Raw genomic sequence first — 26,011 nt, 5'->3', positions numbered from 1 at the left:
AAATGGAGGAGAGGGGGCTGGGCGAACGGAAGGAGGAAGACGGCAGCGGGGAAGCACCGGCTCTCGATGGAGGTGGGAAGTCGGCGCGCGCACAGGTGGGCATCGACCGATAGAAAATGGAGGAGAGGGGGCTGGGCGAACGGTTGGAGGGTTTGATGCTTTCTAACGACGCTTTTAAGCGTCGTCGTCTCTTAATCTTTTACCAATGCTTTTAAGCGTCGTTGTATCTAAACCTTTACCGACGCAAGGAGAAAGCGTCGGCAAAGGTTGGCGCTGAGCCAAACTTTCCCGACGCTTTCCCCTAGCGTCGGAAAAAAAGAGTCGGCAAAACTCATATTTGTTGTAGTGAACAGAGTTGACATGTCAATGAAAATTTATGTGAAAGATTTTTTTCCCTTCTTTTCTAGTACATAATCCATATAATATACAAGTCTAGAGAATGTTGAATTCAAACAACAAGGGCAGAACCAGGAACGACCTTTTGGTGGGACTAAAATGCACAATAAAGATGTTGAGATCAATAAGTAAAACGTAGGAAGAATAGAGGCGAGAAAATGCTAAGCAGGGTCAGGAAGTACAGAAATAGGAAAAAACTCTCAGATATGCATAGAAGTGGTAAAATGGGATTTGGATAATTACCTAAAATTTTCAAGATGACGTCTAGTGTCGAAGTGGCCTGTAGAAGGATGTAAGATCGATTTATAAAAGCTTACAGATTGACTGAAATAATTAAAGTATAAAGCACTGTGAAAAGACACATTTTTAATAGTTCCTACAAACTGATTTATTTCAGATCATTTTCAGGCATTTGAACAAATAACATGCAACTATGAAAGTGAAAAAAGAAATTTACAATTTAAATGGCCAATATGAACTAGAATAATCTATGATGCACTAGCCAGCAGTAATGCATGATGTGATGGTGAATCTAAATTATATTAAGATAAATTCATAATTAGTAATAAATTGGTTTCATTCCAATTCACAGCCATCAATCTCGTTTCCTTCATAGTTTTGAGAATCAACATGCCTCGATGATATGATGTACATTTTCTTCCACATTGTTTACAGCATGCAGTAGATAAACATGCTTAATGGCATCATCTCCCACGGATAAGCCCAACTCATGAGAAACGGAAATGATTTAGTTTACTAATGAATAAGACAAGTTAAGTGGTCGTTCTATTGTTGATTTACATGCAATATGTTGTCCTGTAAACATTGCAAGATCATTTGTAATAACTGGTAAAATATGGACAACATACCACATGAAAAATTCCTTAAGCAGCCAAAGACTGAACATCACTGGAACTTGATCATCTCTAGGAACCAACAAAGCATTGATGTAGTCACTGGACTGCACATGAAATGAGTAGGACAGAATCATGAAAGAAAAATAAGACGAAATTTGTTTCCACCACGTGGCATAAACTATGAGTAGAAATATATCAACCTTAAAAGTTAACTGACAAATGCAATAACCATATACAATAAATCTATAAAGTATGGCTTACATGTAGCCAAGAAGTTATCAGGACCTACCACACAAGGATTAACTTGAGATAGTCTCTCTCTCTCTCTCTCTGTGTGGTAGAAGAATCCTGTAGTCAATGGGTTTCTCAAGGTGGCCCTCTTCCAATTACCCCTTAACCCTTAAAACACTAGCGAAGGAAGGATTCCCAAGTCATTTGGTATAACAACCAAGGACTTGCCGGCTTGAGTGAGTGGTGCCTTTATTTCTTTGGCATGGAAAATGCAGGTATTGTACTTAATAGCAGTATCAAATGAGGCACAAGCTCAGGGCTTGGGATCTTGTAAATTAATAGAGGAACCCTAGTCCTCTTCTCTAATACCTATTACTATAAGCAATAATTGCAATCTTTTTACTGTTGTTCCATGCTAAAGAACTTGACTTAAACCTTACCATACCAAACGGGTCGCCATTCGGTACAAGCCAGGTACCGGTTCAGCAGAACTTGACTTAAACCTTGACTCAAAGGATTATATATTGAGAAGAATAACATGACAAAGTGCAAATGTTGTAGTTCGGGCGGGCGCGGGAGGGGGGGGGGACTTGTTCTTATGCAAGTTTAGGTGTGTCCATCAATCCTTGGTGTATACTGAACTAATTATGATACAGTTATGTGTGAATTATCATAATTGGTTTACTAACTCATTAACTGAAAACAGAGATGCATAACTTCTAATCTTGAAATAAGAACACTTCCTTGTTTTTCCCATACCCTTTCCATGATTTAATAGTTGACTTCCTGACAAACATTATTCATAGTTTTCAATCTGCAAACTAATTTTTGCTTCTTGCAGACGACCTCTCATAATATTCCACTCGTCGCAACATGATGTGGATTAGCCTTCTATTCCAGCATCTCATAAAGTGTTACAATGTTCTGAGAGAAAAGAAATATGAATTGTATCAACTTCATCCATCGATAGGAACATTTATGAAAATGATATGCTGACACTGGAAAAGAAATTGAAGAATCCCAAAAAATCATTGATATCAAGACCCTAATCCAGTAGGATCCTTTGGCTTAGGACTTCCAATCCAAATGAAGCACTCAAGATGACTAGCATGTGACACTTTCATAAAACGTTTGGATAGATTTTGACCTTATAACTACAATAATAACTAAAAGGCCTTGTCACACCTATTAGAAATTGGAAAATGAGTCTTTCACCTTTCAGTGAAGACCTAAGGCCTACACCACTATCACTACCAATTTCCCAGATTTTCTCCAACAGTTCTAGTTGATGTTAACGTAGGTCTTCCCCTTTCATGATCCTTTAGAACAATCCCAGGTTGCTCTCCTCACCTGGGCATCACTATATCACTATTGCACATGCCATGCCATTTTAAATGGTTCTCTACCGATCCTCATTTGGTAATTTAGCATGACATCTCGTTCCACTACTATACTTATTTCTAACTGTATTAGTCTAAGTTTTGCCACATATCTGACTAGCATTATCTTATCTTCAATACTTATCTTGTGTCCTTGGACTCAATATATTGCCAACATTTCAATGCATATGTATAGCAAGCACTGGTCATATCTTGCAAAGAAATAAATGAAGCCTCATTTTCTGAAAGAAGTACTAAATTAAGTCTCGAAAGCATGATTCTAGTCCTGTATAAAAATTAAAAAAATAATCAATTCCAACATTTTTCATTCAAGGTTTTGCTTTCCCCCAGTTGTCCCTGATTTTCAGTACATTTCCTTCATGGAAGTTCCTCAATTTGCTCCACTTCTTTCCCTCAATAACGATTGACTTGATGAAAAGAAGTAGAAGGCAGATTACAAGCCTCAACCTACACAACCTGCTTGAAGAATTCTTGAAGAAGATATGTTCAGAAGAAGTCTGGGAGAAAATATGTTGAAGCTACAGTAGCCGGCACATTCCTTGAATAACTGGCACGGCACTGAAACTGTTCTGCTATAGTAAGCTATTGATAAAGCAGAGAACTGGGAAGAAGAGTTTAAATGTGATTTTCATTAATTCCAAGAGCTTACAGTAGGTATCTATTTATAGGTGATGATCCAGGATACAAGTAACCAGCTGCTTACTAGCTGGAGTTGGTTACAACAGTTGTGAACTAACTGAATTCAGTAGGAATTAACTGAATTCAGATCTTGCTGGAAGATTACAGAATGTGCTAGAGAATCTGGAATGGACTAGTAGCTTAACACCCCCCTTCAAGCTGAAGGTAGGGAAGTGACCTTCAGCTTGGAACAGAGGAGAGAATGTCTTCTAGCAGTAAGGGATTTTGTGAAAATATCTGCAGGTTGATTAGCACTAGATACATGAGCAATATGAAGCTCTTTGGAAAGCACCTTCTCCCTGATAAAATGATAGTCCACCTCTATATGCTTCGTTCGTGCATGAAAGACGAGATTTGAAGCAAGAGCAATGGCCGAAATGTTGTCACAGTAGATCTCAGTGGGTGAATCAACTGAAATACCAAGCTCACGAAGTAGTCGACGCAGCCAGATCAACTCAGAAGCTGTGATAGCCAAGGCCCTGTACTCAGCTTCAGTAGAAGAGCGAGCAACAGTCGGCTGCTTCTTGGCACACCAAGAAATCAAATTGGAACCCAAAAAGATACAAAAACCAGAGGTAGAGCGACGATCAAGTGAGTTGCCAGCCCAGTCTGAGTCACAAAATGCAGAGAGAATGAGAGGTCCTGACTTAAAATAAAGAGAATGATTCAAGGTCCCTTTAATGTAACGAAGAACCCTCTTCAGCAGCTGAAAATGAGAAATCTTTGGAGAATGCATGAATTGGCAGAGGTAATTAACGGCATAGGAAATGTTAGATGTGTAACCGTTAAGTATTGAAGGGAACCTGCCAAGCTTCGATATAATTCAGGTGAAGTAAACAAGGCATCATTCGGACAGGAGACTCCAAGTTTAAGTGGCAATGGGGAAGAGGCTGGCTTGCAAGTCAGCATCCCAGCTCGGTGTAATAAAGTATTGGCATAAGTAGCCTGACTAAGAAAAACACCAGTGGAAGTGAAGGTCGTTGTGATGCCCAGAAAATGAGAACAAGAGCCAAGGTCCTTCATTTAGAATCTACTCTGCAGCTGAAGAAAAAGAGAAGATATAGCACTGGTATTGTTACCAGTAAGCAATATATCATCAACATAAATCACCAGATATAGGACAACTCCATCTCGTTTGAAAAGCAGAAGAGAGGGATCAGCTGAACTGCTCTGAAATCCCTGCTCAATGAGAAAACTAGTGAACGTAGCAAACCATTGTCTCGGTGCTTGCTTTAAGCCATAGATTGCCTTTTTAAGACGGCAAACATGATCTGGAGAATGAGGATCAATAAAACCCTTTGGCTGTTCCATAAACACCTGATCATCCAATTTACCATGCAAAAATGCATTTGAAACATCTAATTGACGAATATCCCAGCCTGAAGTAATTGCAAGGGAAAGAAAAACTCGGATTGTTTGAAACTTGGCCACAGAGCTGAAAGTTTCTGTAAAATCAACTCCATATTCCTGTTTAAAGCCTTGTGCCACAACTCGAGCTTTGTACAGGGCCAAAGAGCCATCAGAATTCTTTTTGACCCTAAAAATCCAGCGACAGCCAAGAACATGCTGTGAAGGACACCTAGGAACCGGCTCCCAGGTTTGCTGATCAATTAAAGCACTGAATTCTTGTGACATGGCAGCTCGCCAATGGGGATCAGCAATAGCAGTGGAGTAGCAAGAAGGCTCAGTGGGAACAGATGCAGTGCTAAGTAGAGAGAAAATACGCCGAGGTTTAAGTGAGCCGGTCTGAAGCCGAGTGACCATGGGGTGACGAGAAGGCTGTGGAGGAGAAGGCAGTAAATGAGAAGAAGATGACAGAAAAGAAGAAGAAGAAGACTGGGAAGCAGGAACAAAAACAGAGGAAGATTGTGCAGGAGAACAGGTATGTGGTGATATTTGTTGAAAAGTAGAAGACACAGCAGATGACTCTGAAGAATGTGAGGATGGAACAAGAAGAGGATAAGGAAGGAGCGCTGGCTGAGAGGATGAAAGAGAAGACTCTTGGAAAAATGGAAACAAGGACTCATGAAATTCAACATGCCGAGAAATGATAACTTTCCCTGACTTCAAGTTGAAGCATCAATAGCCTTTATGTTGTGTAGAATAACCAATGAAAACACAGGGAGTAGATCTTGGAGAGAATTTATTCAATGCTTGTGGCCGAAGCCAAGGAAAACATTGACATCCAAAAACTTTCAAATGACTGTAATCAGGAACACGGTGAAACAAAAGTTCAAAGGGGGATTTGCAATGAAGTAGCGGTGTAGGCAAGCGATTTATAAGGTATGTAGCAGTCAAAAGTGCTTCAACCCAGAATTTTGAAGGTAGAGAGACATGAATAAGGAGACTTCTAACAACCTCCAAGAGATGGCGATGCTTTCTCTCAGCAAGACCATTCTGTTCTGGTGTATATGGTGAGGACATTTGATGTACAATACCAGCTCGGGAGTTAAACTCACCCCCTCCATCAGACCAAAACACTTTAATGGTGGAGGAAAATTGATTTTCAACTATAGATTTGAATTGTAAGAAATATTGAAAGACATTAGATTTATTACGAAGAGGATAGACCCAACAAAAATGAGAGAAATCATCTACAAAAAGAACATAGTATTTAATTCCTCCTGAAGATGCAACAGGTGACGGCCCCCAAACATCGGAATGAATGAGTTCCAGAGGCTTTGTTGATGCTGCAGAACTGGACTTGAATGGGAGTTTATGACTCTTCGCCATGCTGCATGTCTGACAGACAGAGGAAGAATTTGGAGAAGAAAGTGGCTGTATATGAGTGGACAATGTGCAAAGCACAGAGGCAGCTGGATGTCCAAGACGCTGATGCCAGATGGAGGAAGACAATTTTGAAGCTAAGAGTACATTTGGAGCTGAGGAAGCTGATACCGATGATGAAACAAAAGTGAAGGGAATCCTATAAAGTCCTTTACTGCAACATCCCTGAAACAAAGTTTTGTTTGTATGCTTGTCCTTAATGGTACAACCATCCGAATCAAAAATAAGAACACAATGATTGTCAGCTGCTAATTTATAGACTGACAAGAGGTTATGGGAGATTTGAGGAGCATGAAGAAGATGAGATAGTCTAAAACAATGAGACGGTGTAGGGAGTATACCAGAACCCAGGTGATGAATAGGGATAGAAGCGCCATTTCCAAGTGCTACTTGCTCAGACCCACTGTAAGAAACAGGTTGATGCAGGACGAATTGCTCAGGCGTCATATGTGCTGTAGCTCCACTGTCAATAATCCAATCCCCAGTTCTTGTTGATAGAGTAGAACTTACAGATGAAGCTTGAGAAGCAGAGTTTGCTAGAAGAGCCTGAGGAGTATGTGCCGGTGTGGATGCATTGTGAGTAGAATCCATGCATTGCCAACCTGTGCTACTGTAATTTGAATCCATCCTGTGCCAGCAGTTTACAACAGAATAACCTCGTTTATTACAAATTTGGCATTCCAATAAATTTCTCTGGTCTCTGCCTCGACCTGGAAAGGACCATCCTGATGTTCTTGACCTGCCTCGTCCTCGGTTGGTGAAGTAGAAACGTCCACGACCTCTGCCATGAACTGAAAATAGTGCAAATGCAGAGTCGACAGAGGACTGATGTTTTTTCTTGTTAGACAAGATAATCTCTTCACTGCATAAAAGTGCATAGAGTTCATCCAAAGTAATAGCTGAAGACCGAGTCCTAATTGCAGTAGAGAAGGAATCATAAGCCGCTGGGAGGCCATTCAAAACATACAGCACCACATCCTCCGTATCTAACTTGGATCCAGCAGCTGCAAGGGCATCTACCTTATTCCTGATCTCATTTAAATACTGCTGCATTGGTAGATCTTGCTTCCGTATATTGTGAAGCTCATTCTTTAGTTGAATTACATGAGATCTAGTTGAGGAATTCAATCTACATTCCAATGTAGCCCAAATTTGATGGCAATGCTCAAGATTAATCACATAGGATAGTATAGAAGAAGAAATTGTTGAATTCAAAGCCACTGCTAAGAACTGATCATTCAAAAACCAAGCATCAAATTCAGAACTAGATGATGATTGTAGACAAGTTGATGATCCGTCTAGAAATCCAAAAAATCCACTTGCTTTGAACACTCGAGTGATTTGGGATTTCCAGACAAGATAATTTTCAGAGGTAAGTTGACTGGGTACAAGTGATTGAATCCTTGAAGTCAAGAATTTAAGTTTGGGAGATATAACCTGATCTTTAGAAGACCTTATTGCGTCATCTGATCTGATATGATTCACTGATGTAGGAGATGCCATAGAATCACTCTCAAGAGGAGGAAGTATCACTGCAAAGTCTTCCGACCTTAATGACATAAAAAAAAAAATCACACCTTAAGATCTTCTGATCTTATTAACAGAGCTTAATTGAGCTAGTGGATCATGGTGAGATGATCTAGATCCCTGCTCTGATACCAAGAAGAATTCTTGAAGACGATATGTTTAGAAGAAGTCTGGGAGAAAATATGTTGAAGCTACAGTAGCCGGCACATTCCTTGAATAACTGGCACGGCACTGAAACTGTTCTGCTATAGTAAGCTATTGATAAAGCAGAGAACTGGGAAGAAGAGTTTAAATGTGATTTTCATTAATTCCAAGAGCTTACAGTAGGTATCTATTTATAGGTGATGATCCAGGATACAAGTAACCAGCTGCTTACTAGCTGGAGTTGGTTACAACAGTTGTGAACTAACTGAATTCAGTAGGAATTAACTGAATTCAGATCTTGCTAGAAGATTACAGAATGTGCTAGAGAATCTGGAATGGACTAGTAGCTTAACACTGCTCAGATATGACAATTTCTCAGCAGATAAAGGAAGAAGGTTTGACCAGATCTGGAACGAGAAGAAAAGACCTCTCCATCCTTCCCTATGATATTTTAGATAAGAAGATAAGAAAATCTTTACATCAAACAGAATGTATCTTGAACTAAATATTAGTACCAAAATTTTATTTTTAAAATAATAACACCAAGGTGTTAGATGTATGCCCTAGAAGCCAATTTGGCTGACACATTGTTGATTCTAGGGACATAATTTTGTACTTGACTATTTATTATTGAATAAATAAAAGGCATCTTTTTCATTCATATTGTTTATGTGTCTATGAATCGTCCAAGAAATTAATAAGATGATGATACATATTCTCAAGAGTTGAGAATTTGAGCCATGTATCATTGGTGATTAATTTCTAAATGCTCCTGATCAAAGGATCATCACGAGGACGGTGATCGATCCGATCAGTGCACAGATCACTCTCCTTCTGGATGGACGAGACTTGAGTCCACAGTGTAGGGACACTGAAGTGATAGTGCAGGTGCTTGTTAGAGAACAAGGGTACTGAGCGTGACCAATACAAGAAGTCACTTGGATGTCTATCCACTCGTCAGTGACTTGCTTGATGTTGCAGTAGTGTGACTGGTCCTTTGACCTGCGGTGCTTCGGCTACTCACAGTGAGGTTATTGTAGTTTGACTGCACACATACATGGTCTCTAGCCATATGGGTCCATGCAGTGTAGATTGGCTGCAGTAAGTTCACTGTAGGAGTAGGGTATGCACCTATATGGAATCTATCGACCTTGATAGATAAGGAGAGATCCTATGTGATTTATAAGACTGAGTTCGTAAGACCTCGGCCGGGGCAGTATGCACAGTGGAGAAAGAGTTTTTCACTATCGAACTCGAGTCGAATAAATCTTGACATATGACAGACGATGGGGTTTGACGAGTTGTCCATGACCTCCGTCCTGTAGGGATCCACGATAGTAGGACTATATCACATGTTAACTGCACCTAGAGGTTCATCATTCCATTCTGCTGGGTAGCCACTACATGCTGCTGGGTGTCACTGGTGGATGGTGGGACTCATAGGGATTATCTTGATGATCGATAAACCCCAATGAGTTGAGTTGGAATCGTTCCAACCCATTGAAAGGAGTTTTCAATGATATAGTGATAGAGATCACAATATATCTCACTACCAGTCAGAATAGAACCTATGGGGTCACACACACTAGAAGTATGGACCGATCCGATGGTTGAAATCGTGATTAGGAATCACAAGAAATCAATTTGATTGATAAAAGGTTGAAGAAGGAAAAAGGAATTAATTAATTGGACTTGAAACAAGAATCCTACTTCGGATAGGATACCTAGAGTTCTAATTGGATTAGGACTGGGATTCCTACTTGGAATAGGATTCCTCAATCCTAATGAGATTAGGAATTTTTGAATCTAAATCGGATTCCTACTTGGAGTAGGATTCCTAGGAATCCTAATTGGATTAGGACTTCGGATTCAAATCTAATCCTAATTGGATTAGGACTAAATACATCCTAATATGGATTAGGGTTTCTTAAGTCACAATTAATTATTAATCTAATGAATCAATAAGACTCCTAATTGGATTAGGATTGAAGAGTTCAATTGAGTCAAAATTGATTCAAGTTCTAATTGGATTAGGACTTACCTAGATTGGATCCATTGGTTCACCCTTGGGCTAAACCTAATAGGATTAGGGCTTGACCACATTAGGGCAATGCAAACCCTAATGTGGACTAGGGTTTACCAAGAGGGAGGGGCGCAAGCCCCTCCCCCTTGATCCATTGGTGCGGCACAAGAGAGGGGGCCGGCGCCCCCTCTTTGGAAAGATGTCTAGGGCTCCTACTTAGTAGGAACCCTAGATGGCTATAAAAGGAGGTGTGAGGCCGGCGCCCTAAATATAGAAGAACTCCTCCTTCTCCTTGCCGTGAGCCTCCCTCTCCTCTCTTCTTGTGATCAGCCGCAAGCAAGGAAGACCAAGGCCAAAGGTTGGCGGCATCCTCTTCCTCCCTTCTTCCTTCCAACGCAGGGAAAAGAAAGAAGGCTGCGTGGGGATTCTTCTTCTTCCTCTTCTTCAACCTTCTTCTTCCTCCTCTCAAGCACTTTCAAGAGTTGAAAGAAAGAGAAGAGATCAGCCATCAAAGGAGTCTTTGCAAGGGAGCTAGCACCCCGGGAAGACAAGAAAGCTTTGATCGGTTCTCTACTTCGTGTGGATACCTGTAGAGGCCGGACGTTTGAACGGCTTCAAGCGAACCCTCTCCCATAACCACGAATTCAGATTCGCGGTGATCGTCTACCCGCGCAAGGTGAAGATTTGATCTTCCTATTGTTTTAAAAGCTTTAATTCTTACCTAATTACGAAAGGTCTCGAAACAAGCGTTCATGCGATGAACGTCGAACCCGTGCATGCCGATTCCGCTGCCATCTGAAAAATTTTTGAAATATCAGCGGCATGGGCGGGTTCCCAACAGTGGTATCAGAGCCTAGGCTTCGTAGATTAAGGTAAGAATTAAATATCTAAAGGCATATTAGATCTGAAAATTAAATGATCATGCATGCTGAAAAATTCTGCATGCAGATTTTTTCAGGGGTGCTGATTTTTACATGCTGATTTTTATGTGATAAAAAGATGATTCTAATTGCATTGTTAATGGGATTACAAAGTTTAAAATCATGATTAGCATGATCAGCGACCTATGTCATGATATAATCAGTTAAGTTTCAGATCTGAAAATTATAATTGTAGCATACGGTGATGATCATAGGATTCAACCCCTTTTGGTATCAAATGTAATGACCTGCGATGTGATCTGCGATGTCATGTAATTTTTCAGATGCTTGCATGCATCTTATTTGATGTTTTGAGAGGCCTGCGTGCCTCCTAAAAGGATATGTAAATTATTTTTATTTTTATTTTACATCTGGTTGTATTTCTGTGATGTGATGTACATCAACGATCAAGTCGAAGACGATGCATGAGATGAACAGGGGTCTAAGCGGTTGATGGCGATGGGATCAAGAGTTGATCAAGGATCGAATCAAGGAAGCTTGGATCCAATTCAAGAGTTGAAGACCACTTGATCGATTGATGTGCATGTGCTTGCAATACGACCTAATTAGAATCCATGATCATCACCTAGTTAAAGTTTAGCTTTAATTATTGCCGCGATTATAACTGCCTGCAATGCGCCGTTTGCATGTGATGTGAATGAGAGTCGGGTAGATAGGTCTACATGTGATGTAGCAAACCCAATTGAGACCTAAATCAAAACCTCCTCAATCAAGTCGAGAGTGAACCGACATGAGCAAGTCATATTAGATTAATTGATCTAATTGGTGTCTAGGAAAGCATGAAAGGTGGTTACTTAATTAGGACCTTACTCTCTGAGTAAGGGGAGCCTCCCACCTGCTTACCTGGCCAATTGTTCGATTACCTCTTATGAAAGGCTCAAGTTGCAAACACTAAGACCTGATTAACCAATATTAAGTCAATAGGTCTTCCACTGTAGTAGAGCTGCTAAGGCCTTTCTGATGTTGACTTGTCTCGGCTGGATACAGTGGTCAAGTTGCATTGGGGGGCTGGACCTCTCTATAGACATGAGATGTTGTAGGGTAAAGGTGGGGTTGGGCACCAATAACTGTTAGGTGAGGACCCAATGACGACTTTATTCCTACGGTTATACAGTGGGTCTGACTTAACTAAGAAATGGGACCAATAACTGTTAGGTGAGGTCTTCATGGCTTAGAGACCAAGTTGCACTGCAACATGCTTGAGAAGCATTGTACAAGAGTTGTACACTCATCCATCTATGTGTCACCAATAACTGTTAGGTGAGGTGGCATGTAAATTGGTGGGACCGCAGTACCCACTAGAAACCCTAGTCGTGTGGGATTTCCGTTTTCCTACCAGGAGAGTGTGAGGAATTCGAGAAAATAGTGGGAGTCATATTTGTTCTAAAAGACCTTAGGACAGATTAGGATCAAGTACAAGAGTCTAACTAGAATCTTTACTCTCTGCAGATACAATGTCGGCTTCAAACCCTTTGACCCGTATTCTTGAGACCAACCGACTGACCGGAACCAATTACAAGGACTGGCTTAGAAATCTCAAAATAGTTTTGGACTGTGAGAAGATAGGCTATATACTCGATTCAGATATCCCCACATTACCAGCACGTCCCACTGATGTTCAGCGTGAGATGCATAAAAAGTGGTTGGATGATGACATTAGAGTAAAATGCTATATGATGGCATCTATGTCTAATGAACTCCAATGCCAGCATGAAAATATAAAGACTGCTAGGGACATACTGGCACACCTACAAGAGTTGTATGGTGAGCAGAGTCGCACAGCTCGTTTTGAAGTGTCCAAGAGGCTTTTCAAAGCGAAGATGCGCGAAGGGCAGTCTGTCCATGATCACGGTCTGACCATGATCAAGGACCTAGAGGAGCTTGAGAAGCTCGGTATGGACATGCACAAGGAATTGCAAGTGGATTTGATCCTACAGTCACTTCCTGATTCATTTGGTCAGTTTATAGTAAACTATCACATGAATAAGATTGAATGCACTAAGACTGAACTAATCAACATGTTGGTAACTGCTGAGGGAGCCTTGAAAGGTTCAAGGGGCAATGTCCTCGCTGCTGAGTTGACTTCTGGTTCCAAGAGAAAGTCTACTTGGAAGAAAAAGAAGCCTACAAAGAAGCAGAAGAAAGACAAGAAGCCAAAGAAGGAAGTTCAAAAGAAAAAGGCTAACGACAAAGAAAAATGTTTCCACTGCAATGTCGAAGGCCATTGGAAGAGAAACTGTCCTTCATACCTCGAGAGCCTGAAGAACAAGAAAAGTGACACACCTTCAGAAGGTATAAACTTGCTCATTATTGAAACTAATCTAACGGTTTCTTCTACTTCTAGTTGGGTTATAGATTCTGGTTCTAGTGCTCATTTGTGCACTACCATGCAGGGTCTAAAGGAAAGTAGAAGGCTGGCGGAAGGTGCGGTAACCCTTCGGGTTGGCAACGGGGCAAAAGTTGCTGCTGTGGCTATGGGCACCTACCATCTGCGACTACCGTCTGGATTTAGTTTAATACTTAGAGACTGCTATTATGTACCTGTTGCTAGCAGAAATTTGATTTCTGTTTCATGTCTAGCACAGGAAGGTCATGTTTTTACATTTGACAAAGACTGCTATTCTATTTATTTGAGAAATAAAATAGTCGCACGTGGTTTTATGATTGACAGTCTCTACCATTTACATATGGATGTATCTGTGAATGTTACCGAGCAAGATGTGAGTGCCAAAGGATCCAAAAGATCCAGAGATGAGATAAACCAAAGATATTTGTGGCACCTCAGACTTGGCCATATTGGAGAAGATAGAATGAACAAAATGGATAAAGATGGGCTCTTAGGCTCATTGACTTCCGAGTCATATCCAGTTTGCGAGTCCTGTCTTCAAGAAAAAATGGCTAGACTGCCCTTTGTAGGACATGGGGAGAGGACCACTGAAATACTTACCCTAGTACATACAGATGTATGTGGCCCATTCGATGTGCTAGCCAGGGGACGTTATTCTTACTTCATTACCTTTACCGATGATTATTCACGGTATGGGTATGTGTATCTTATGAGACACAAGTCTGAATCCTTTGAAAAGTTCAAAGAGTTAAAAAATGAAGTAGAAAAACAAACTGGAAAACCTCTTAAGGCTCTTCGATCAGATCGGGGAGGAGAATACCTTAGTGGGAAATTCCGGGACTATCTCAAAGAAAACGGCATAGTCTCACAATGGACACCTCCGGGTACACCTCAACTCAACGGGGTGTCAGAGAGGAGAAATCGGACCCTATTGGATATGGTCAGGTCCATGATGAGCTTCACTGATTTACCTATGTTCCTTTGGGGAGATGCCTTACTCACAGCGATTTATTTATTGAATAGAGTTCCCTCTAAATCCGTTCCTACCACACCGTATGAGATATGGCATGGTAAGAAACCAAGTCTGGGTCATCTCAAGATTTGGGGATGTCCGGCCCACGTCAAGCGACTACAGGCGAACAAGTTAGAGGCTAGGACCATAAGTGCTCGTTTTATAGGATATCCTAAAGAGTCATTAGGATACAATTTTTACGTCTCAGAGGATCACAATGTGTTTGTGAGCCGTCATGCCATCTTCTTGGAAAATCAGTTTATCCTTGATAGAGGCAGTGGGAGGAAAATTGAGCTTGAAGAGAAAGTCTCTGAAAAGCAACGAGTCATGGATCCTATAGAACCTATTCATAAGGAGCCAGTACACGATGTCCCTCAACCACCTCGTAGATCTAGTAGGGTCTCCCATCCTCCCGATAGATACTTAGGTATACTAGAAGAGGATACAGAGGAAATGTTCCTAGTGGGGGATAGGGATCACATACAGGATCCCAAAACCTACAACGAGGCGATATCTGATATCGATTCCGAGAAATGGCTGGAAGCTATGAAGTCAGAGATAGACTCCATGCATTCCAACCAAGTCTGGACCTTAGTAGATCCACCAGAAGGTATTGTACCTATTGGATGCAAATGGATCTACAAAAGGAAGATAGGTTCGGATGGAGAGGTAGAGACCTATAAGGCAAGGCTTGTGGCGAAAGGGTATAGTCAGCGCGAAGGCATTGACTATCAGGAGACCTTTTCACCTGTAGCCATGCTAAAATCCATCCGAACATTGCTTGCCATTGCAGCATTTCATGATTATGAAATCTGGCAGATGGATGTGAAAACTGCTTTCCTGAATGGATATCTTGATGAAGATATCTATATGAAACAGCCTTTGGGTTTCACTTCCAGTGATGGAGATCACAAGGTCTGCAAGCTGCAAAGGTCCATCTATGGACTAAAGCAAGCCTCTCGGAGTTGGAACACTTGTTTCGATGATGCAATCAAAACGTTTGATTTCATCAAAAACGAGGAGGAACCATGTATTTATAAAAAGGTTAGTGGGAGTGCTGTCGTTTTTCTCGTACTGTACGTAGATGACATTCTCCTGATTGGGAATGATATTCCCATGCTAACCTCGGTCAAGGTCTGGTTGTCAAAAGAATTCTCCATGAAAGACCTTGGGGAAGCATCCTATATTTTGGGAATAAAGGTCTATAGAGATAGATCTAAAAGGATGCTTGGCCTGTCACAGAAAATGTACATAGAGGAGGTGCTGAAGAGGTTCAGCATGGAAAACTCCAAGAGGGGTCTCTTACCCCTAAGGCATGGAATTCATCTCTCCAAGAAGATGTGCCCCAACACATCTGAGGAAATTCAACGCATGAGCAAGATTCCTTATGCATCGGCAATAGGAAGCCTCATGTATGCCATGCTATGTACACGACCTGATATAGCTCTTGCTGTGAGTGTCACAAGCAGATATCAGTCGAATCCAGGTGAAGAACACTGGACAGCTGTGAAGAATATTCTTAAGTACTTGAGAAGAACTAAAGATTTATTCTTGGTTTTTGGAGGATCATCAGAGTTAAAGGTAGAAGGGTACACAGATTCAGACTTCATGACTGATGTCGATGACAGGAAGTCAACATCTGGATACGTGTTCTTGTGCAATGGTGGTACGGTGAATTGGAAGAGTTCTAAACAACCGATCATTGCTGATTCGACTATGGAAGCCGAATACATCGCCGCCTCTGAAGCTGCTAAGGAAGGCTTCTGGTTCAAGAAATTCATTGCAGAGCTGGATGTGATGACATCAGATGCCATAACACTCTACTGCGATAACAATGGCGCCATAGCCCTTGCTAAGGAGCCAAGGTCTCATCAGAAGTCTAAGCATATAGAGCGGCGCTTTCACCTCATACGCGACTATGTGGAGAAGAAATATGTAGAGGTACAGAGAGTAGACTCCGCGGATAACGTGGCAGACCCTTTCACTAAACAGCTGAGTCAGCAAGCCCACCTTGAGAAGATGGGCCTAAGATATATGACCAATTGGCTTTAGTGCAAGTGGGAGATTGTTAGATGTATGCCCTAGAAGCCAATTTGGCTGACACATTGTTGATTCTAGGGACATAATTTTGTACTTGACTATTTATTATTGAATAAATAAAAGGCATCTTTTTCATTCATATTGTTTATGTGTCTATGAATCGTCCAAGAAATTAATAAGATGATGATACATATTCTCAAGAGTTGAGAATTTGAGCCATGTATCATTGGTGATTAATTTCTAAATGCTCCTGATCAAAGGATCATCACGAGGACGGTGATCGATCCGATCAGTGCACAGATCACTCTCCTTCTGGATGGACGAGACTTGAGTCCACAGTGTAGGGACACTGAAGTGATAGTGCAGGTGCTTGTTAGAGAACAAGGGTACTGAGCGTGACCAATACAAGAAGTCACTTGGATGTCTATCCACTCGTCAGTGACTTGCTTGATGTTGCAGTAGTGTGACTGGTCCTTTGACCTGCGGTGCTTCGGCTACTCACAGTGAGGTTATTGTAGTTTGACTGCACACATACATGGTCTCTAGCCATATGGGTCCATGCAGTGTAGATTGGCTGCAGTAAGTTCACTGTAGGAGTAGGGTATGCACCTATATGGAATCTATCGACCTTGATAGATAAGGAGAGATCCTATGTGATTTATAAGACTGAGTTCGTAAGACCTCGGCCGGGGCAGTATGCACAGTGGAGAAAGAGTTTTTCACTATCGAACTCGAGTCGAATAAATCTTGACATATGACAGACGATGGGGTTTGACGAGTTGTCCATGACCTCCGTCCTGTAGGGATCCACGATAGTAGGACTATATCACATGTTAACTGCACCTAGAAGTTCATCATTCCATTCTGCTGGGTAGCCACTACATGCTGCTGGGTGTCACTGGTGGATGGTGGGACTCATAGGGATTATCTTGATGATCGATAAACCCCAATGAGTTGAGTTGGAATCGTTCCAACCCATTGAAAGAAGTTTTCAATGATATAGTGATAGAGATCACAGTATATCTCACTACCAGTCAGAATAGAACCTATGGGGTCACACACACTAGAAGTATTGACCGATCCGATGGTTGAAATCGTGATTAGGAATCACAAGAAATCAATTTGATTGATAAAAGGTTGAAGAAGGAAAAAGGAATTAATTAATTGGACTTGAAACAAGAATCCTACTTCGGATAGGATACCTAGAGTTCTAATTAGATTAGGACTGGGATTCCTACTTGGAATAGGATTCCTCAATCCTAATGAGATTAGGAATTTTTGAATCTAAATCGGATTCCTACTTGGAGTAGGATTCCTAGGAATCCTAATTGGATTAGGACTTCGGATTCAAATCTAATCCTAATTGGATTAGGACTAAATACATCCTAATATGGATTAGGGTTTCTTAAGTCACAATTAATTATTAATCTAATGAATCAATAAGACTCCTAATTGGATTAGGATTGAAGAGTTCAATTGAGTCAAAATTGATTCAAGTTCTAATTGGATTAGGACTTACCTAGATTGGATCCATTGGTTCACCCTTAGGCTAAACCTAATAGGATTAGGGCTTGACCACATTAGGGCAATGCAAACCCTAATGTGGACTAGGGTTTACCAAGAGGGAGGGGCGCAAGCCCCTCCCCCTTGATCCATTGGTGCGGCACAAGAGAGGGGGCCGGCGCCCCCTCTTTGGAAAGATGTCTAGGGCTCCTACTTAGTAGGAACCCTAGATGGCTATAAAAGGAGGTGTGAGGCCGGCGCCCTAAATATAGAAGAACTCCTCCTTCTCCTTGCCGTGAGCCTCCCTCTCCTCTCTTCTTGTGATCAGCCGCAAGCAAGGAAGACCAAGGCCAAAGGTTGGCGGCATCCTCTTCCTCCCTTCTTCCTTCCAACGCAGGGAAAAGAAAGAAGGCTGCGTGGGGATTCTTCTTCTTCCTCTTCTTCAACCTTCTTCTTCCTCCTCTCAAGCACTTTCAAGAGTTGAAAGAAAGAGAAGAGATCAGCCATCAAAGGAGTCTTTGCAAGGGAGCTAGCACCCCGGGAAGACAAGAAAGCTTTGATCGGTTCTCTACTTCGTGTGGATACCCGTAGAGGCCGGACGTTTGAACGGCTTCAAGCGAACCCTCTCCCATAACCACGAATTCAGATTCGCGGTGATCGTCTACCCGCGCAAGGTGAAGATTTGATCTTCCTATTGTTTTAAAAGCTTTAATTCTTACCTAATTACGAAAGGTCTCGAAACAAGCGTTCATGCGATGAACGTCGAACCCGTGCATGCCGATTCCGCTGCCATCTGAAAAATTTTTAAAATATCAGCGGCATGGGCGGGTTCCCAACACAAGGCCCCATTTGACAAAGTTTTTGATGGGCTAAAAAGTTCTTTCTCACCCTCTAAAAGCACTTTTGGACAGTATAATGGTGTTTGGTAAAAACTCGGAAAGTAATTTTGGCTTTGCCAAAAAGTTGAAAATGTCTATCTGAAAAAAGTCATATTTTGGAGCTTCTCCCCAAAAGTGCTTTCCGACCAATATCAAAAAGTTATTTTGGTTTTAATAAAAAATTTTGATAACCAAAATGCCCATCAACAAATCTCATTATTACATCTTATATTATATCATATTACAATATATTATTATATTATAAATATAATATTATATTATAATAAATTAATAAAATATTATGTTATATTATATTTTATTATTACATTATAATAGTATAATATATTATATTATGTAGTAATACATAATTATAATATAATATATTTTTATATTATATTATAAGCATAATATAACATATCATTGCAATCATAATATTATATTATTATAATAAAAATTATTATTTTATGATAATATGATATATAATTATTATAATAATATTATAATATACTATTAATAATATAAAAAGATAATATATTAGATTATATTACATTATATTACATTATATTATATTATATTATAATAATATTATATTATTATAATAAAATGTATAATGTAATATAATATTATTATATTGCAATAATATATTCTAATATAGTAATATTTAATAATAATGTAATATTATTATACTACAATATAATTTGTTATATTATACTATATTACAATAATATTATACAAAATAATAGTTTGATATATAATATTATATTTTATTACACTTCGTTATGCAATATTTTTTATTGTCATTTTATCATACCAAAAGGACTTTTTTATTTTGGTTACCGAATATATGTTAAAGCTTCACAACACTTTAGAAATGTAATTACCAAACAGCAAATAGCTTTTTATAAAAACTCTACTTCCCAAAAGCTCTATTTCTAAAAGCTCTGCTGCCAATAGCAATCCTAAGCAAAGCCTAGGTCGCTTGACAAATAAAGAAATAATAAGTCCAGATTTTTCAATCACTAAGGATAAGGAGCAAAGCAGAATAAGAAATTATCCGTAAGATCCATTCACTACTACATTGTTGGCAGAGGCCATAACATAAATACCAGCATTTTTTGTATAAGAAAATATCACCTGCCATTGCTGAAACAAAATAATTTATTCAAGAAGGCTCAGCAAAACAGGAGCTATCGTATAAATTCATGAAGAATTAGTAAAAAAGAAAGAAAGAAAAGTTGGACACTAACTATGTCATCTCATTGTTCACGATGAGACCAACAAACACGCAACTACGAGGACATTTGGCATCACGGCTCCAAGAGTTTTAAAATTAAAATAAAGAATCCAGAATAAACCAAAAAGTAGTGTATTGATCATGTTGTTGTTGGTTACAAATGCCATCAAAGAATACATGATCACGTGATAGGATCATATAGGTGTTAGTTAATAGTGCCCGTAGTCGTCAAATAACTACAGCCTAGCAATTAATCTAGGAATACTGAGTGGAAACAAGACTAAAGAAAATCTTCAAGTTGTTTTCTAGTCAACTTGAACAACACTATGAAACTTATTCCACATATATCAAACTGATCATCAAGGAGATTGGGTACCTGATTTTGGAAGTAAACCAGAAATAAACAGATTGTTTCCCTGTAAGGTTGTGATACACCATTCCACAAAGAATGCTCCCCCTCAACGATTTCATACCTGTCAAATTCTCAACTCACCACAATATTATTCAATACCTCCATCAACCTAGCAAATCAATAACTGATGTTCAGAAAATATTCTGATAGAATAATGTAGTGTTAAACTAGTAAAATAGTTATAAAGTGAAAAGTGAAACAGCCAATAACATGTCAACAGGTTAAAAAAAAAAAAAACCCTAAAACTTTATGCCTCTAAATCTTTTTTTAAAATAAAATCATGTAGACCATTGGAGGTTGTAAACAAAGTTATTCATCATATACCATCTCTCTCTCTCTCTATCTCTGTGTGTGAGTGTGTGTGTGTGTGCATGTGTGGCTGTGTGTGGGTGAATTTTGCCAACTTGAATAAGATTTACTAAATGTCGTTCCCAGCAAGCTAGACCTAGCAGCCCAACTTGTTGCAGCCAGGATGAGGCCCAGACAGGAATAAGTAATGTCAGAAAAACTAGCCTTCCAACAGTTATAGAGCAGCTGAAATTAATTTTAAGAATTTTAATAAATAATTTATATTTTAAATACTAAGAAGCACAGGATTATTATTAAAATATGTAGAACCCTAACTCCATGAGAAATAGTTAAAAACAAAACATAGCATATCATCCAAAACATAACATAATAAAATGATCTTAAACCATAAAGTGAAATGGAAAATAATGTTTCTGCTCCATAAGTGATATTAAACTAATCAAAAGCCCAATCCAGCTTAGTTAAACTTACATACATGGTTAGAATTATGGGCATTCACACTGGATTCTTTAAATCTGATATCAGTTGACAGACCAACTAGATATGAAGGGGGTGCAAGAACATCTAATACCAAAGGATCTTCTTTCTTTGCGAATTTATGTTACTTAGAGAAAGTTTTACCTTCTAGTTATGTCAGATGAGAACATAAATGATTCAGCGACTGGAAAAAGGCCAAACTATAATTATGGGCATTCTCTTTTTTTCTTTTCTTTTCTTCTTTTTCTTTCCTTTTCTTCTTTTTTTTCTTTTCTTTTTTCTTCTCTTCTTCTCCTTATTTATGCATTTATCTATTTATTTATTTATTTATTTATTTATTTATTTCTTTTTTTCTTTGTTTTTCTTTTCTTCCCTTTTTTTTTTCTTTCCTTTTCTTCCCTTTTTTTTTCTTTCCTTTTCTTCTTTTGTTTCCTTTTATTTTTCTTTTCTTTTTTCTTCTCTTCTTTTCTTTTTTCTTCTCTTCTTTTCTTCTTCCTTCCTCTCTTTTCTTCTTCTCCTGCCGCGGCAGAAGGAAGCCGAGGCAGCTCGCCCGTGTTGGGATATGTGGAGACCATTGGTGATGAAGAGAATTGAAGGAGAATCAATTCTGCATAATTCTGTCTGGCGGACTGTCGGAGTCGACTCGGGAACAGTCGAGTCGACTCGGGAACAGTCGAGTCGACCCGGGAGGAGAAAGGCCAGAAGACCGAGAAAACCATGTTTCTGTCTCGACTGTCAGAGTCGATTCGAGATACAGTCGAGTCGACTCGAGCTACAGTCGAGTCGACTCTAGATCGTGCCAGTTTTGTCCAGACGTGCCAGAGTCGACTCGAACCACAGCCGAGTCGACTCGGGCTCGCGAAAAATCGTACGGACGATTTTCTTTTGGTGTTTTTGGTGGCGTTTCGACGGCTATGATCATCTGAAGGTCTTGAGACTATATATAGGACTCATGAGAGCCCTAGGAGTAGAGATATTCAAGGGATAATTTTGAGAGAGACTCTTGTTTTGTGCGGCTAGGGTTCTAGAGAAGAAGAGGATTGGGATCCTACTTCTTGTGCAAAGGGAATTCTTTGTAAATCTCTTGTAGAGCGATCGCGTGTGATCGTTCGGGTGTGTGCTATCTCTGTAATCTGTTCATCCTAATTGAGATTTGGAGCGGTGGAGGACGTAGGCTACTTGTAGCCGAACCTCGTTACATCTTTGTATTTGCTTTGCTATTTTCTTCCTATTTTTTCTTCCTTTGGTTTGATAATCCGCTGCGGTGCTCAAGTGTTTTACCCTATTGATACCACGGGGGAATCTTTTGCCCTTCGTAGCGGAAGCGAAGCGGTGATCCTTGAGTCCAGTGTCGAGGGAGCGAGAGAGTGCTTATCCGTTTGCTTCTCTCTTTGCTTGTCCGACGTTGGTGGTTGTACCGGTGTGAGTGGGTTCCGGTGCGGGTCGCTGCCAACAAGTGGTATCAGAGCTATTGGTATTCTGCAATGGCGGATGAAGGGAAGTTGCGAATTGAGAAGTTCAATGGCACGAACTTCGGATTTTGGAAGATGCAAATAGAGGATTATCTTTACCAGAAGGATCTCTATTTACCTCTTGGAGGTAGAGCGAAGAAACCAGAGAAGATGTCCGATGAAGACTGGGAGGTCCTCGATCGGAAGACGCTCGGCACCATTAGATTGTCACTTGCATCCCAAGTGGCATTCAACATCAAAAACGAGAAGACGACGATGGAGTTGATGGCAACATTGTCGCGGATGTACGAGAAACCCTCAGCATCAAACAAGGTATTTCTCATGAAGAGGTTGTTTAATCTTCGTATGAAAAATGGCGGCAGCGTAGCAGAATACTTCAACGAGTTCAACGGACTCACGGCCCAGTTGGAGTCAGTGGAGATTAGTTTTGACGATGAGATTCGGGCATTGCTAATCCTCTCCGGACTGCCTGATAGCTGGGAGGGCCTGGTGATGGCGGTGAGCAACTCTTCGGCGACGGGGAAGTTGATCTTTGATGACGTTGTGGGAGTGCTTCTGAGTGAAGAAGCAAGAAGGAAATCTTCTGGAGCTACGGAGTCGTCTGGAAGTGCACTAAACATCTCTAACCGGGGAAGACAAAAGAAGGACGGTCCATTTCGAAGCAACTCGAAGTCGAGATCCAGCAGGTCTCGAGCACCTCAGAACAAGGGAGCGAAGTGCTGGAACTGCGGGAAGATGGGGCACTTTAGGAGGGACTGCAAATCTCCTAAAGGGAAGCAAGGCAACCACACCGAAGGAGTCAGCAAGGATCTGGCAAATCTTGCTGAAAACGGTGACATGGATGCCCTCGTTCTATCTTTATCTACCGGTGACGAGTCTTGGGTGATAGACTCAGGCGCGTCTTTCCATGCTACATCCCAACGGAAGCTTCTTGGAGGATATGAGAAGGGAGACTTCGGCAAAGTCTACTTAGGGGATGGAGAGCCTTGCACCATACAAGGAAGGGGAAGCGCGGAAGTGAAGTTGATTTCTGGATCTTCACTTGAGCTTGAGGACGTACGGCACGTGCCTCAACTGCAGAGGAATCTGATTTCTGTTGGACAGTTGGCGAGCCAGGGGTACAAGACTATTTTTACAGCTGATCAGTGGAAGATATCCAGGGGTTCGTTGATGGTGGCTAGTGGCAAGAAGGTTGGGACACTTTATATCGCCAACGGCACGGAGAACTCTATTGGAGTTGCTGCGGCAGATGTGGACGCCAAGTTATGGCATTGCAGACTTGGGCACATGAGTTATCAGGGACTGGAGGTGATGCACCAGTTGGGAAAGCTGCAGGGTCTCAGGAGTGTTGAGATGGACTTCTGTGAGGATTGTATTCTCGGAAAGCAGAAGCGTGTTTCATTCAACAAAGAAGGTAAACCTCGGAAGCAAGAAAAGCTAGATCTCGTGCACACAGATGTGTGGGGGCCTGCACCGGTTTCTTCCATTGGTGGATCTCAGTACTATGTTACTTTTATTGATGATGCTACCAGGAAGCTTTGGGTGTTCTTCTTGAAGTACAAGTCAGAGGTATTTGGGGTCTTCAGGAGATGGCAGGCAATGGTAGAACTCGAGACAGGAAGGTGGTTAAAATGCCTGAGATCAGACAACGGTGGTGAGTATTGTAGCAGAGAGTTTGAGGACTACTGTGCAGAAGCTGGGATCGTCAGGCAGAGGACAGTTCCAGGGACACCACAACAAAATGGAGTTGCTGAAAGGATGAACAGAACAATTAATGAGCGTGCCAGGAGTATGAGGATACATGCTGGATTGCCACAGCAGTTTTGGGCAGAAGCAGTTAACACTGCTGCCTACTTGATCAACAGAGGGCCATCAAAGAAACTTGAATTTGGAATTCCTGAGGAAGCATGGACAGTAAAGAAGATTGATTTGGCGCACTTACGAGTATTCGGTTGTACCAGTTATGTCCATGTTGATTCCAATCAAAGAAGCAAATTAGACGCCAAATCAAAGAAGTGCATTTTCGTTGCATACGGAGGTCAACAGTTTGGGTATCATTTTTGGGATCCCGAACACAGAAAGATCATTCGTAGTAATGATGTGGTATTTAATGAGAAAATGCAGCAGAGCACTGAATCAGAAACAAAACCTGTTGAGCCGTGTTTTGTAGATCCTGAAGAGGAGTCTACAAATTCTGGTCAGAAGACTCAGTCAGAGCAAGAACCTGAAGTATTGGCACCCTCTCCACAACTAAGAAGGTCCACTCGTAGTACTCATGGGAAGCCTCCTCAAAGGTATGATGGGACTCTTAGTTATTTGCTGCTTACAGATAATGGCGAACCTGAATGCTTCACGGAGGTATTGGAGGTTGATACCAGGAATGTTGTCAGCGCCCCGCACCGGAACCCACTCACACCAGCGCCGCCACCGACGTCGGACAAGCAAGAGAGATACAAACGGATAAGCACTCTCTCGCTCCCTCGACTCCGGACTCAAGGATCACCTCTTCGCTCCGCCTACGAAGGGCAAAAGATTACCCCGTGGTATCAGTAGGGTAAAACACTTGAGCACCGCAACGGATTATCAAAGATCAAAGGAAGAAGAAGGAAGAAATAGCAAAGCAAACACAAAAATGTAACGAGGTTCGGCTACAAATAGCCTACGTCCTCCACCGCTCCAAATCTCAATAAGGATGAACTGATTACAGAGATAGCACACACCCGAACGATCACAAGCGATCGATCTACAAGAGATTCACACAGAATTCCCTTTGCACAAGAAGTAGGATCCCAATCCTCTTCTTCTCTAGAACCCTAGCCTCACAAACAAGAGTCTCTCTCAAATATACGGCCAATCACCCTACCCTAGGGCTCTCATGAGTCCTATATATAGTCTCAAGACCTTCAGATGATCATAGCCGTCGAAACGCCACCAAAAACACCAAAAGAAAATCGTCCGTACGATTTTTCGCGAGTCCGAGTCGACTCGGCTGAAGTCCGAGTCGACTCTGGCACGTCTGAACAACTTCCAGTTTAACTGGCACGATCTCGAGTCGACTCCACTGTATCTCGAGTCGACTCGACGATGCTCCGAGTCGACTCGACTGTAGTTCGAGTCGACTCTGACAGTCCAGACAGAAACATGGTTTTTGCGGCTTTCTCCTCTCGGGTCGAATCGACAGACCTCGAGTCGACTCGACTGTTCCCGAGTCGACTCGACTGAAGCTCGAGTCGACTCCGACAGTCCGCCAGACAGAAAACTATGCAGAATTGATTTTCCTTCAATTCTCTTCATCACCAAAAGTCTCCACATACCCCAACAATCTCCCACTTGGAGACCTTGG

General features: G+C 41.0%; 1 long non-coding RNA gene across 1 annotated transcript in view; it reads right to left on the bottom strand.

Annotated features, from left to right (window-relative positions):
- The window catches only part of LOC148715472 (uncharacterized), a 31,926-nt gene extending 10,995 nt beyond the window's left edge, over window positions 1-20,931 (bottom strand). Inside the window, exon 1 of the long non-coding RNA XR_015972402.2 lies at window positions 20,375-20,931. This is a non-coding gene — a long non-coding RNA (uncharacterized LOC148715472). The remainder of the gene's footprint in view (window positions 1-20,374) is intronic.
- Between the last annotated feature and the right edge of the window lie 5,080 nt (window positions 20,932-26,011).

Source organism: Phoenix dactylifera, chromosome 1 (genome assembly GCF_051530095.1).
Source record: "Phoenix dactylifera cultivar Ajwa chromosome 1, Ajwa_hap1_PhDact_Kaust_v1.1, whole genome shotgun sequence".
Lineage (NCBI taxonomy): Eukaryota > Viridiplantae > Streptophyta > Magnoliopsida > Arecales > Arecaceae > Phoenix > Phoenix dactylifera.
This window is presented reverse-complemented; position numbering and strand designations above follow the sequence as displayed.